At 39.7% G+C, this 14,803-nt stretch overlaps 1 long non-coding RNA gene across 4 annotated transcripts in view; it reads right to left on the bottom strand.

The window, feature by feature from the left end:
- LOC141140698 (uncharacterized) overlaps window positions 1–14,514 on the bottom strand; it is a 117,946-nt gene extending 103,432 nt beyond the window's left edge. For 2 of the 4 annotated variants that reach the window (XR_012243986.1, XR_012243988.1), the window contains exon 1: window positions 13,737–14,511. This is a non-coding gene — a long non-coding RNA (uncharacterized lncRNA). Of the gene's footprint in view, window positions 1–4,311; window positions 5,148–13,736 lie in introns of those variants that run through there. The other 2 variants (XR_012243985.1, XR_012243987.1) reach the window with 2 other exon arrangements.
- Between the last annotated feature and the right edge of the window lie 289 nt (window positions 14,515–14,803).

Raw genomic sequence — 14,803 nt, 5'->3', positions numbered from 1 at the left:
TCCTTGAGGTTGATGCTTTTGAGACTGATGCTGGTGCACTTCTGTCTCAACGTCCTACCTCCTGAGAGTGCTATGCATCCTTGTGGCTACTTTTCCAAGAAATTGTCACCTGCTGAGTGCAATTACGAGATTGGTGACAGAGAGCTGTTGGCAATCATTTTAGCCCTGAAAGAATGGAGACATCTCCTCGAAGGTACCACTTTGCCGGTTCTCATTCTTACTGACCATAAGAATCTCACATTCTTGTCTGAGGCTAAACTCCTCTCTCCCAGAAGGGCGCAATGGGCTCTTTTCTTGTCACGTTTCAATTACATTGTCTCATTCTTCAGTGGCACTGCATATGAAAATCCGTGACAGAAACTCAAAATTCTAAATCAACCAATAAATTAAAAAACTAAAACATCCATTTAGTGTCTAATAATCAATATCAAAAACAATCTCCACGTCTCAAAGTGTCCAAAACTTAATCAAGCAGAAATTAAAAGTCCATGCATAGTGATGAAGTTCATATGTAAAGTAAAAAATCTTCTTGAATCAGAACGATATAAAAATATCTTCCACCACACCAAATGTGATCGTGATCCACTCCCTATTGAAAACCACTCACCAGAAAGATATGCCTTGCATTCTCATGTTCGGCACATAAGCTGTTTAAAGACCACCAGGGTTTAATTAGACTTCGGCTCTCAGCAGCACTCAGTAAGGGGGGAGATTCCCAACAGTGGACATGAAATGATAAAAGCTTCCAATAGTGTAATATTGCAAACAATTTATTATAAAAAATATTAAAATCTCCAACTATTGCACTCACATGTTTCCAGTTATAAAAAGCTTGTCAAGAATTCAGATAAGTTGTCACAGAGCCAGAGTGGTGTGTTGTAGTCACAGCAGACCCGGGACGCAGTGTATTGGATCTCTCTCCTCGCTGTCTCACTCACCCCATCCGCACGTGACACCACCTCATCAAACTCGGAAGCAACACGAGCTCAAACACTAATCCTCACAGATGGTTGCCATACAGCCACGCCCCGACATGTTTCGTCATTCCGACTTACTCATGGGGTCTCAGTCTTACCCGGTACTAAGAATGTAAGGGCTGACGCCTTGTCACAACAATTTTCTTCCACTTCCAAGTTGGAGTTGGTTCCGGTTCCTATGATTCCTCCTGATCGTGGTCTGGCTACAGTTCGCACCAGTCATACTTCTCCTTTGGGTGACAAAATTCTTGCTGCTCAGGTCGATGCTCCTCCTGAGAAACCTTGTGACCGTTGCTTTGTCCCAGAGTGTCTCCGTACTGCCGTGCTCCAGATTTACCATTCTCCCAAGGCAGCTGGCCACCCTGGTAAGAATCAACTCGTTTGGGCCATTTCCCAACAATTCTGGTGGCCTAGTCTACGTGCTGATGTAACTGCCTTCGTAACTGCCTGTTCCATGTGCTCAGAGTAAGACTCCACGACACCTTCCAGTGGGCCTCCTACAAGCCATACCTAACGGGGAGAGGCCCTGGACCAACCTGTCTATGGATTTCATTGTGGTATTGCCCAACTCCCAAGGCAACACAGTTGTCCTTATGGTGGTTGACCGGTTCTCAAAGATGTGTCATTGTATTCCACTTAAGAAGTTGCCTACTTCTAAGGAACTGGCTTCCATTTTTGCTCTGGAAATCTTTTGCTTACATTGGCTACCCAAGGTGATTGTCTCGGACAGGGGTAGTCAGTTTGTGTCCCGGTTCTGGCGAGCCTTTTGTGCACAGCTGGGAATTCAGCTTGCTTTCTCCTCTGCGTATCACCCGCAGTCTAATGGGGCCACAGAACAAGCCAATCAGGCCTTGGAGCAATTCCTATGTTGCTATATTTCTGACCATTACAACAACTGGTCAGACCCATTACCATGGGCAGAGTTTGCGCACAACAGTGCCTTGAATTCTGCTTCCCGATTGTCTCCGTTTATGGCGAATTATGGTTTCCAACCTTCCATGTTGCTTGACTCGTTTGTTCCGCAGAGTATTCCTGCGCTAGAGGAGCATCTCCGTGGTCTTCGTTCCACTTGGGCACAAGTCCAGGAGGCTTTGCTATAATGATAGGTACAGACTCCATGCTGACCGTAGACGCCTCCCTGCACCTTCCTACTAGGTTGGGGACAGGGTCTGGCTGTCATCTTGCAACCTCCGACTTCATGTTCCCTCACTGAAGTTCGCACCTCGGTTTATTGGGCCTTTCCAGATTTGTGAACACAAAGAAACAGCAGAAACCGCTCCCAGGATACTGAACACTGAGTGTAAGATGATACTGCCACAGCCACACAGGTGTTGGCTCTGCACGATAGATAGGTAATGAATCAAAAGCTCCGGATGGCCGCACTGCCATGAAAAAAAGCACCTTTATTCCATCAAAATGTTGCAGATCACATCAAAAAAGTGGATACATAGCTATGAGTAAGCATCTACTGATGTGAAACGCGTTAGCTGTTTGTGTCCTATGTATCCACTTTTTTGATGTGATCTGCAACATTTTAATGGAATAAAGGTGCTTTTTTTTTCACGGCAGTGCGGCCATCCGGAGCTTTTTGATTCATTACTTATTGGGCCTTTCCGTATCCTTCGCAGGATTAACCCAGTGGCTTACGCATTGGACCTTCTTTCTAATATGCGCATCTCAAATGTGTTTCATGTCTCCTTTATAGAAACCTTTGGTCTGCAACAGCTTTACCACCTCAGTGCCACGTCCTCACCCTATACAGGTTGAGAACCTTGAGGAGTATGAAGTACAATCCATGGTTGACTCCCGTAGGTTCCGTAGGTGCATACAGTTTTCCCCTCAACCCCGGTGGTCCTCTGAGGGGGAGGGGTGGTTGAGGAGGGGGTACTGTCAGGGCTGGGCTCAGCCCTTCCTTCTCTGAGCTGGCCGCTCAGCTGTCGGCTAATTGCCAGCTCCCATCTGTCTCCACAGTTACCCAGCTGTTTTTGATTCTGCTCGTCAGTCTTGCCTACTTAAAGCCGTCCAGCTCACTGCTGATCTCTGCCTTCACCTTGGTCACATCACAAGAAACCGTCTCCTGCGTTCCTGTTTAAAGACTGGCTTTGCTGACATCCCTGTTGGCTCCTTATCCTGCCTGCTGTTCCTCTACTTGGATCCCTGACTTATGGCCTGGCTGATCACCCAATCTGGTTACAGAACTCTGGCTTGGCTGATTACCCGATCTGGTTACTGAACTCTGGCTTGGCTGACAACCCGATCCGGTTACTGGACTCTGGCTATGCTTTGATTACGCTTACTCTATTTACCTTTTTATTTTTATTAATAAGCAAGTGTGATTTTACTGTACTTCTGTTTCGGTCTGGTTCATGGTTTCTGACAACACTATTCTTACTGTGAAACAGGGAGGTGGATCACTGATGTTTTGGGGTTGTATGAGCTACAAAGGCACAGGAAATTTGGTCAAAATTGATGACAAGATGAATGCAATATGTTATTAAAAAATACTGGAGGAACATTTGCATTCATCAGCCAGGAAGCTGCGCATGGGACATACTTGGACATTCCAACACGGCAATGATCCAAAACACAAGGCCAAGTCGACCTGTCATTGGCTACAGCAGAATAAAGTGAAGGTTTTGGAGTGGTCATCTGAGTCTCCTGACCTCAAAGTCCTTGAGACACTGTTGAGAGATCTCAAATGTGCAGTTCATGCATGACAGCCCAAGAATTTACAGGAACTGGATTCTTTTTGCCAAGAGGAATGGGCAGCTTTGCCATTTGAGAAGATAAAGAGCCTTATCCACAAATACCACAGAAGACTTCAAGATGTCATTGATGTTAAAAGGGGCAATATAGGATATTAAGAACTGGGGTATGTAAACTTTTGATCAGGGTCATTTGGCTAGTTTCTGTTGCCATTATGATTTAAAAAGAGTAAATACAGTTGATTGATAATAAATGGCTTCAGCCAAACACTAACCATGAGTGAAAGAAATGTTTTTGTGTTATCGTTCATTTTCTCTGAAAAATGGCCAAGAAATCATAAATTCTGCCAGGGTATGTAAACTTATGAGCGCAACTGTATAATCACACACATAGGATGGACTTGATGGACTTGTGTCTTTTTTTGAACTCACCTATTATGTAACTATATGTAACTATATATATATATATATATATATATATATATATATATATATATATATATATATATATATATATATATATATTAATTTTTTTTTTTTTTTTTTTTTAAATTGACGATCTTTTTTTATTTATACCTCAAAAAATAAAAACCACAGAGGTGATAAAATACCACCAAAAGAAAGCTTAATTTGTGGGACATCAATTTTATTTGGGTACAGCGTCACACAACAATTCTAACGCAGTAATGCAGTGCCGTATCGCTAACAATGGCCCGGTCATGAAGGGGGGTAAATCTTTAGTAGAGCAAGTGGTTAAGGGAAGTTAAAAATAATAACAGATTTAAAAAAAGGATTAACAGGTGAAAAAAAAAAAAGCCTAAAAACTAAAAACGAACGCAGCCACCACATAAGGATCGGTAAGCTGCAGTGTATAAACTTTTTCCTTTTGGGTTTAGAAACACTTTCAAGGCAAAAAAAATGGAATTCAGTTAGAAAATTAGAAAGAAAAATGGGGGGCAGAGAGGGAAGTGTTTCTTTTTCTAGCTAAAATATCCTAAAATATTACACGATGCAAAGGAAAATACGTCAAGCAGGGATCATTATCCGCTTGACACGTAACCATTTCACAAGAAAGTTTCCTTGGTTCTATTTGCAGTTATATGCAAACTTAGTGACTGGAAAGAGATGTAATTAAATCAAGTTACAAAAGTGAGAAGGATCAACAAGCTGTAGCGCGGCCCATAGCTGCTCCTGTTGCCATGACGACCCGAATAGCTCTTGCCTGTGATGTAGTGGAGACTTAACCAAAGGCATTTCGGGGGCTCAGATGACATTTTAAACCTTTTTTTTTTGTGAGAGATCCGTCTGATTTCTTTCCTCCAAATGAGAAGTGCCTTCTCGCCTTTGATTGATAAGTGTAACCTTGCCCATTGCAATCCAGTTTTTGGATATAGGGAGCCTTGAAGGGCACAACCCTTTTTCTCAGATGTAAAGGAGCTGCGAATGATCTGTATGTGCAAATCCTCTGTGAATTAGATGAATCAAAATGAGTTCAGCTTTTGAAGGTATTATTTGGATAACAAAAAAATCACATTTTTAGCATAATCAATTAAAGGCCGCTCTAAAGACATAAAGGGGGGCTTTGAAAGTGATCTGGGGGATTACACGTTACCAATACTGTATGAAAGCAATGCTGGTGACATGGACACTAAGGCTTTAGCACAGCGTACAATGTCACATATATGAAATTCTATAGGGGGGGTGTAAAGTGTACTTATCACCACTGCAACATGGAATGCAGCCATTTCATTGAATGACCCACAACGGGTTAACTTTCAGTTTGGCATTTTGTGACAGGTGCACTTTATTACAAAACCATTTCTTGCTAACCTGGTGTAGTCAGAATGTTAATGATCTGATTTACTGAAAAAGTAATTCATTTCTAAAAAAAATGAAAAATTAATACATTTCCCTGGAATCTGATTGGCCACTGAAAGAGAACATAGAATATGGGTTAAAGTGGCATCGGATCTAAAAGTGATCACTCATGGGCTGATTTTTATATTTGTACTATTTCAAATTGTCAGCAAATTTACAATTTTGAAGAAAGTCAGGTCATTAAAAAAAAAAAAAAACGAACGTAGCCAACCATTTACATTATATTCTAAATTCCTTTCTTTTTATTTCTTTCTTATTCTTTTCAGAATCTTTTTTTTTTTAATTCTTTTTTTTTATATTTTTTAAAATATTTTTTAAATTGACAGCAAATTAACAATTTTGAAGAAAGTCAGGTCATTAAAAAAAAAAACTAATATAGCCAACCATTTACATTATATTCTAAATATTTTTCTTTTTATGTCTTTCATATTCTTTTCAGAATCCCTTTTTTAAAATTTTTTTTATATTTTTACTTTTTCAACTTGACAGCAGATTAACAATTTTGAAGAAAGTCAGGTCATTAAAAAAAAACAAAACGAACATAGCCAACCATTTACATTATATTCTAAATTCTTTTCTTTTTATTTCTTTCTTATTCTTTTCAGAATCTTTTTTTCATTCTTTTTAATAAGATGAATAAATACATGTGATCATTTTGCCGCCTGGGTGGCAAAATGTCTACGCATGATACAGGACCGTTTGTGACTATACAATTAGATTGTAACTTGTGTGGTCAGCTTTAAAGTGGAACTTTAGTCAGAAAATGACAGTGATACCAAAGTCTCAGTTTTTTTCTTTAAAAATAACAAACATGTTATACTTACCTGCAGTGATGGCTGGTGTTTTATTTTGGGGGGGCACTGAGCGGCTGGGGGCATCTCCCCCCCCCCCAACTGTTTGCCGGTCAGTCTGGCACTTACCCCATAGTCCCCATAGGCCTACCCCTAGGCGGTTAGTAGGTGGCGGACAGTGGGTAGCGTGCAGCAGCTCCGTGTCCTCTCCTCCATGGTGGCTTCCAGCGTGTAGCTCCTCCCCTCTTCCTAGGCGTCCAATAGGATTGCCTGTCCTTTTAGCCTATTGGGTGACAGGTTTCAAAACCCGCTTCCTGATTGGCTGGGAGGAGGATCAGTGTTTCAATAGTGAATATTCATTCGCTGTGGTAATACACCTGGGTGGGCTAGTAGCGCAATGCTTTGCGCCCTGAGCCCACCCTATTTTGAAGCCTATTAGAGCCTCTAGCTCTAATCACGTGCTTCAAAAAAACACCTCCTGCATTGGATTCCATGCACTCCTAAAAGGGGCCAGATGCATGGATAGGGGAGGCGGCGTTGTAAAGGGGAGGCGGCGCCCTTAATGGACGGGCCGCCCCTGCTCTGTGTAATGGTTTTGCACAGAGCAGCCCAGATCCTCCTCTTCTGGGGTCCCTCACTGGCGCTTCTTGCCCCTCCCCCCTGCCGAGTGCCCCCACAGCAAGTGGCTTGCTATGGGGGCACCCGAGCCGAGCCGCAGCTCTGTGTATCTGAATGGACACACAGAGCCGCAGCTCTGTGTGTCCATTCAGACACGGAACCACCCCCTATCTCTCCTCATTGGCTTTGATTGACAGCATTGGGAGCCAATGGGGCTGCGCTGCCAATGAGAAGGGAGAGTCCCAGGTAGCCAAGACACTCCTGCAACATCGCTGGATCGAGATGGGCTCAGGTAAGTATTAGGGGGGATAAGGGGGGCTGCTGCACACAGAAGGTTTTTTTATCTTAATGCAAAGAAAGCATTGAGATAAAAAAAAACCTTCTGACTTTACAACCACTTTAAGGCTGGCCCTTTTTACAGGTATAGCTATGTAAAACAATAAAAATAAGTGCCTAAACTGTTTAAAATCTTGTAATTCACTGTCTCACTCTGCTCTGCACTTGCTTAGTTGCTCTCTATTTTTTGGCACTGTGACGAATTTGTAGAGGCTGATCTGATGACAGCCTAAAGATTTCCTGCTGCTCATGGGCTCTGGACTTCAACTAAATGGCAGCCTCCAGCAAGAGGAAGCAGGAGCAATGCTGAAGGCAATTTACAGCACTTACTAATTTTGGTAGCATAAGTATTAATGTGGAATATAACTTGTTCAAGGATATTATTTTTTATTAAGTTGTTTTGGGTAAAGTTCCGCTTTAAAGTGATTGTAAAGCTTCAAGTTTTTTTTTTTTTAAAATGACAAACATATTATACTTAACTCCACTGTGCAGTTCATTTTGCACAGAGTGGCCCCGATTATCCTCTTCTGGGATCCCCTGGCGGCACTGGTAGCTCCTCCCCACATCGTATAACCCCCTAGGAGAAGCGCTTTCCCGGGGGGTTACCTTGCGGGCGTGCTCCTGAGTCCAGCATTTGCGTCCGTAGACGCAGAATGCCAGACATGGCCCTGCCCCACACCGCCTCATTGGATTTGATTGACAGTAGCGGGAGCCAATGGCTGCGCTGCTGTCAATCTATCCAATCAAGAGCTGAGAACTCTGGGCAGAAGAAGAGCGTGTCTCTACCGTGGGAAATTCCAGGGCTCAGGTAAGTAAAATGGGGGGGGGGGGTTGGGGGACCAGTCACTGCCAGGTGTTTTTTCACCCTAATGCATAGGATGCATTAAGGTGAAAAAACACGAGGGTTTACAACCCCTTTAAGATGGCCATTCATTATACAGTCCAATCTCCGTATAATCTCTTTTAGGCTTCATTCACATGGCTGTAAAAAAAAACAAAACACATACACATGTGTTTTTTTTAATTACAGATCTGAACGCAGCTGCATTGTTTTCAACACAGTCATTCACACATAGGGAGTTTTTTTAGATATACGTTTTGGATAAGGTTTCTGCACTTTGCTACATTCTATTTTGCTTTGTTTTTACTTTGTAAAGTTTTATTCTTTGTTGTTTTTATATTCATGTGACCCAACTGATCATGTGATCATCAATAGACTATTTAAATGTTTTTGACACTCCTTATATCAGCCATGATTAAGCCCCAACGGCCGAAACGCATCGGGTGTTTTACACCTGTATTCATGTGATGTAATAAAGGAAGACCGCATTTTGTTGACCAACTCGGGTGCCAACTTTTACTCCAGTGGATTGTGTTTTGTGGAGGCATCGGAAGTCTCATAGCCTGAGCACTGGGTCTGGAGCTATGGCTTGAGAAGGTGGCAGTGCTGTTACACCTGTTTCCATTGGAGCCATTCCCACAGGTGCGTAATCATGCACTGCATTCAGACCCATAACACAGGCTCCAAAATCTGTGTCCAAGAACTTGCGCTTTACACTCATACACGTATAAACGCAAGTTTATGCATTTCTAAGCATGAAAATTAAGTCTCAAAAAAAAAAAAAAAAAATGATCATTATGTATGCATTCGCGTCTCTACGCATTTTAACGCATCTACACGCAAGTATTTTACTGATCATTTTACATGTGTAATAACATCAGTCAATTTTTTACGGCTATGTGAATGAAGCCTAAGATCTACACACCTGTGTAATATCAGTACAAACTTAAACAGTCTATTAAATTAGTATCAAATCAGGTAGACCCTTGCACTATATAGTTGACAGCAGATCTAAAGGAAATGGTACAATCTGATTGTAATGTCAGCCTTAGGCAAGCCATAAATTATGCGATTTTCTTTCCTGCAACCACGGGTTGCTGGAAAGGAAATCCTTTGATTCCCTCATCAACACAGTCAATGTTGATGAGTGAATCTCTCCCATGGAGCCATTGTGTTCTCCCAGCGGGGGGGGCACAGGGAGCAGTCCCTGCCTGGACAACACATTATTGCGAGGCGCTATAGCCGCTGTAAATATCAGATGTAAAAATCCAACATGCTGGTTGTACCCCAGTTGATCAATGGATTGACTTGGGTACAGTCAGCCGCCCATTGATAATTAGAACCATCTATGGCTGGCTTTTGGGGTATATTTCATTAACAATATGATTGAACAGATCAAAAGAATACATGCATTTTTTTTGTGTGTCATCCAATGAGTTATTAGAAACTTTCAGGTTCAACAATACTCTTTGGCGTTGGTTGCAGAGATTGCCCTGCAACTGACTAATGAGATTTCCCTTTTCACTGTAGTAAAGGGATCATTCCCTTTACTGCGTACAAATCGTTTAAGCAAAGAAAAAAAAAAGGACGGAGACAGTTTTTGGCCACATGCAACGCTATTATTCCTTTCTTTGGGCTGAAGCCCAAATCTGTTCTATTGGTTATTCAAAGGAAATTGTAAGCATAGAAATAGATTCCTTTCCAGACTTGGTTTGCAGGTGTGGGTGCAGGACTATCATTCATTAGCTGGAAGGGTTCATTTACTGAAGGAATAGAGAATAAGGAGAAGCTATGTTCACTTTAAATACCTAATCATATACAAGGAATGTTACATTAAAAGAAGTTTTGCCTGCACACGATTGGACTTTTGAAATGAAATCTCTTCACTTATTTAGTAGATCAACATCTGTGAGTTGCTGACCTGGAACACGTAGTAGGCCTTTGACACTTCCCTGGCCGCATACTTGCTCCGACTCACTGAGGTTGACTTACTAAAGGAGTAAAGAATTTTTACTTTTGGAGAATGGAAAATGGCATTCAATTAAATAAACCAATCATGTCCAAGGCAAAAATCTTCTTTTTTTAATATATATATATATTCTTTGCACATGCTCGGGTGTCCAAAGTGAGCATAGTCAGAGCCAGATTTGGACCTTGGGGGGCACAGGGCACTTCGGGTTCCTGGAACCCCTTATAAACAGAATTGGTTTACATTCTCAATGACAGTGATACATTTTTAAAATGCATGACACAACATCATTCTGTGGTCACCCATGCCAACACACATGCAGTCATGGTTCTCTATGTGTGGCTTGCTTGAGCCACCAAAATTCATTTTTGAAAAACGACACAACATACCAGTCCAGAGTTTTACAGATGATGGCCAGCAAAATATTACTTCCCAATATACATTTAATAAAAGAAAATACGGGGTTTTTGATATATTTTGTTATTATTTCTTTTTTTCCAATTTTATATATAATTTTTTTTATATTTTTTTATAACAATTTTGTATAGAGGGGGTCCCTTCTGTCAGGAGGGGCCCGGGGCAATTGCCCATTTTGCCCCTTATAAATCCACTCCTGGGAATAGTATAACCTTATTCACTAAACACTAGGAATGTTTATTTTCATAAATGAGCATTCTGTACTCCTTTAGTAAAACAGTACAACTATCTGATAAAGCTAGAGCTTGGACCTTTAAAAACATTATATTATGGCAGCTTATATATTCCTATTATAACAGGTTCATTTTAATGTTACTCTTTTTTACTTTGTCCAGAAAATATTTTTGTGCCTCTATCAAAGTTAAAAATATTAAAGTTATTGGCTATAAAAAATGATTTCTTATGGTCATGATCTCCTATGGACACAGATGGGCAGATTATGTAAATATCCATAAGTTTTGCCTGCCTTTAAAATTAATACTATATTATTTCCAAACACTAAAGGCACATTTTTATGATACTGTGATACAAGCTGATTTTCCAAAGAATATCAGAATGTGAGAATGTTCACTTCTGTTACCCAATCACAATCAGATTAAATAAGTAAACAGGGATTTTCTTTTTACATGATTGGATAATTGAAGTGAATCACACATTTTATCGTTTGAACATTCTCAAATCCTTTAATATATCGGCCTTAATGATATGTTCCACGCGTTCACATTGGAAAGGTCAATTGCAAAAGGGACTTAATATATAATGTTTTTGAAATGCTAGACAAAACTCTGCAACTGACCCACATAAAAAAAAATTGGGTATTGTAGAGCCAATCTGATAAATCAGCCTCTAAGATTAAAAAGCAATGCAATATTTCTCATTAAGCAACTGAAAGAAGATAGATCAGAAATTTAAAGTGTTCATTTTAAAGATCACACCACACATAGGCCTGTTTTCCTTTCACAAGCAGCATTGCATTAAGCGCCCAGTCTGAACCTGACTTATGAAAAGGCCATTGCCATCTCAGGCAGTCTGGAGTGGGCTCTACTGGGGTTACTCCTCCATCAAAGGATTGGAAATGAAGTACGTGGGCATACACTCATTTAACGACAAGTAATTGACAAATCCAAAGACCCGCATTACTAGTGAAATGGGAAGATATTAATTATTTATAAACGATTAGCCTTTCTGTGTGTCCTGGACAAATTCTATCTTGTACTGGAAATATAACTTGTCACACTGCAGTCAGGGGAAGGGACAGGCACAATTCCAAAGGGAAAAAGATAATTCAATGTTTAATTATACATTCACCACAAGAGGATACCATGAGCATATACATATATATATATATGTATGTATATCCTATATACTTACAGTATAAAGAATTCAAATGCAATCTAGTAATATAACAAAAAAATATATACTTTTTATAATTTATATTTAAAAAAAAAAAACATTTGTTCAGATAGATATGTAAGAACTAGAAAAAAAAATGTACACACACTTACATATCCAGGTGCCTTGTTTATGCATGTGTATGTGCATATATAATTGATACCTATGTATGGAATGCGTATCTTAATATGGTTCTCTAACTTTTTTTTAATTATTTCCTTCCATTGAAAAAAAAAAATATAAGGATACCGTAAAAAAAGTTTTGGGAGAATTGGTCAGCGATGTACCTCTGATTATTAACCTATTATAAATGTAATACTAGCACCTCACGAGACAGTTAATATATTAAAATATATCATAATTAATAATTCATATTTTCTTTTAAGGTAATCCAAATTCATTTCCAGATTTTATATATATATATATATATATATATATATATATATATATATATATATATATTAATATATCTAGGCAAGGGTGTATTCTTCTAGTAATAATGATATGCAGTACAGTACATATGGAGCAAAAAAGTGGATTCAAAATTAATTTCTGGTTATACATTGCTCCTATATATTTACAACCACTGATTTTTAGGGGGCTAAGTAGACAGTATTTACCATACTTAGCAATGGACCAATGCTGTCGTTCCTCAAAGTGTATGTATATTTACTTGCACCCTGCATACATTTTGAAATTTTAGGGGACTGACTAGATAGTATTTAACATACTTAGCAAGGCACCAATGCAGCCATTCCTCAAAGCGTATTTATATTTGCTTGCACCTTACATACATATTCACATTTTAGGGGACTCGGTAGATATTTTGCATACTTAGCTAGGAACCAATTCAGTCTTTCCTCAAAGTGTATATAATTACTTGCACCCTACATACATGTTCACATTTTAGGGGACATAGTTGATAGTATTTCCACATTTCAAATGTTAGGGGACTGAGTAGATAGTATTTAACATACTTAGTAAGGGATCAATGCAGCCACTGCTCAAAGCACCCTGCAAGCAAATTTTAGGGGACTGAGTAGAAATTTTGCATACTTAACTAGGGACCAATTCAGTCTTTCCTCAAAGTGTATAAAATGACTTGCACTCTACATGTTCACATTTTAGGGGACATAGTTGATAGTATTTCCACATTTCAAATATTAGGAGACTAAGTAGACATTTTGCGTACTTAGCTAGGGACCAATTCAGTTTTTCCTCAAAGTGTATATCATTACTTGCACCCTACATGTTTACATTTTAGGGGACATAGTTGATAGTATTTCCACATACTGAGTAGACATTCTGCATTCTTTGCTAGGGACAAATTCATGCTTTTCTCAAACTGTATATAATTACATTTATCCTGCATTAATTTTCAACCCTTAGGGAGTAATTATTATCTTAATTATTTTTACCCTAGCCTTTTTGTATTTCAAAAACTCAACCAAGGTAATGGGGAAATTATTTTTGAATTTCCCAGAATGTGAAATGAGCACAGGCTGGAGTACAAAGGATGTTTTAAATGAAACCTAAATGGTAATAATAATAAATAAATTACAAATTAAAATTAAAAAAAAAGCTATAAAATAAAAATAATAATAATAAAGATAATAATAATAATAAAAATAATAATTTAGCGCAAACGTCTGCAACTTTTTTTTTAAATTCAAAAGCAGCATCAATTCTCAAACAATATCCTCTAAGCACTACTACAAAGAAAATGAAAACTTTTATCTGCCTTGGCTTTACCTGTTGACAGCTAGATACAATTGTCTTTAGAAGCCTCTTGTCTGGCCAGAGGGGCATCACCTTATCTTATGCATAGTCTGGATCTAGGGTGGAAAACACAAGCAGCCAGGGTCTTGAATGTCAAGCAAATCCCCCCTACCTGCCTCTGTCTGGTCGATGGTGACAAGTCCACAAGAACAGACCTTCAGCTGCCAGCAGCTCTGCTGTCTCTGCCTTTATTTGAGCTTTGGCTGCCTCTGTTGACTTTAGCACAAAGCAAAGATTCCTACTACTTCAGAAAAAAAAGATGAATATTTTACCAAGATATTGATCAGCATTATAAAACTCTCTTAAACCTAATGAGTCAAGAAAAACTGCAGCAAAGGAAAAAAAAATATATCTGTGTAAATTTGCTATTGTGACGTGTTGCTTGAAAGTTTACCCTCCTGGAATTTGGATGTGGAATTTTTTGTTTACTGTCACTGTTTACTCACAGATCACGGATGCTTAAACCAGCAAGCGTTTGGGGGGGAAAAAAACCATGTAGTAGTTGTAGGAGCCCCCTTCCACCACCCAGTACAAAACAGAGACCCAGGAGCCATGGGTGGCACTCAGCAGAGGAGCAAAGCAGAGAGGCACAGGACTGCCAGTTACAAGGCTGACATGGCACTGACATGCTTTTCTGTGTCTTTGGGGGGGAACACAACTCCATGTTATCTGCCAGGATCAGTGGAGTGCGAGACACTAAGTAGTTTAAAACGACCAGTTAAACAATGGCCGAGTGATAGGAACATAGCAGGTTATAGCATCACATTCAAAGAGCATTGTTCCCAAATCAGGCCCATTCCTAGCCCTATTCTTCTTCTCCACGGGAGGCTTTTATGTGCTAATGAAACACATTTCATGCTGACTTCTCAACGTGTGTGTCCCTGCAGACTGGCCACCGCTCTCTGCCTCACTCCCCCCATACACAATGTGGATTCCTGAGCAGGATTTAAACGTTCTTATTTTCTGTCTGCAATCTATCACAGCCCCGGAGCTCGTGGGAAACACAGCAGCCGGGACTGTCATTCATATTTCGGTTATTA

This window comes from Aquarana catesbeiana, linkage group LG04, assembly GCF_042186555.1.
Source record: "Aquarana catesbeiana isolate 2022-GZ linkage group LG04, ASM4218655v1, whole genome shotgun sequence".
Lineage (NCBI taxonomy): Eukaryota > Metazoa > Chordata > Amphibia > Anura > Ranidae > Aquarana > Aquarana catesbeiana.
Note: the sequence above shows the minus strand (reverse complement) of the source record. Positions and strands in the feature narration are given on the sequence as shown.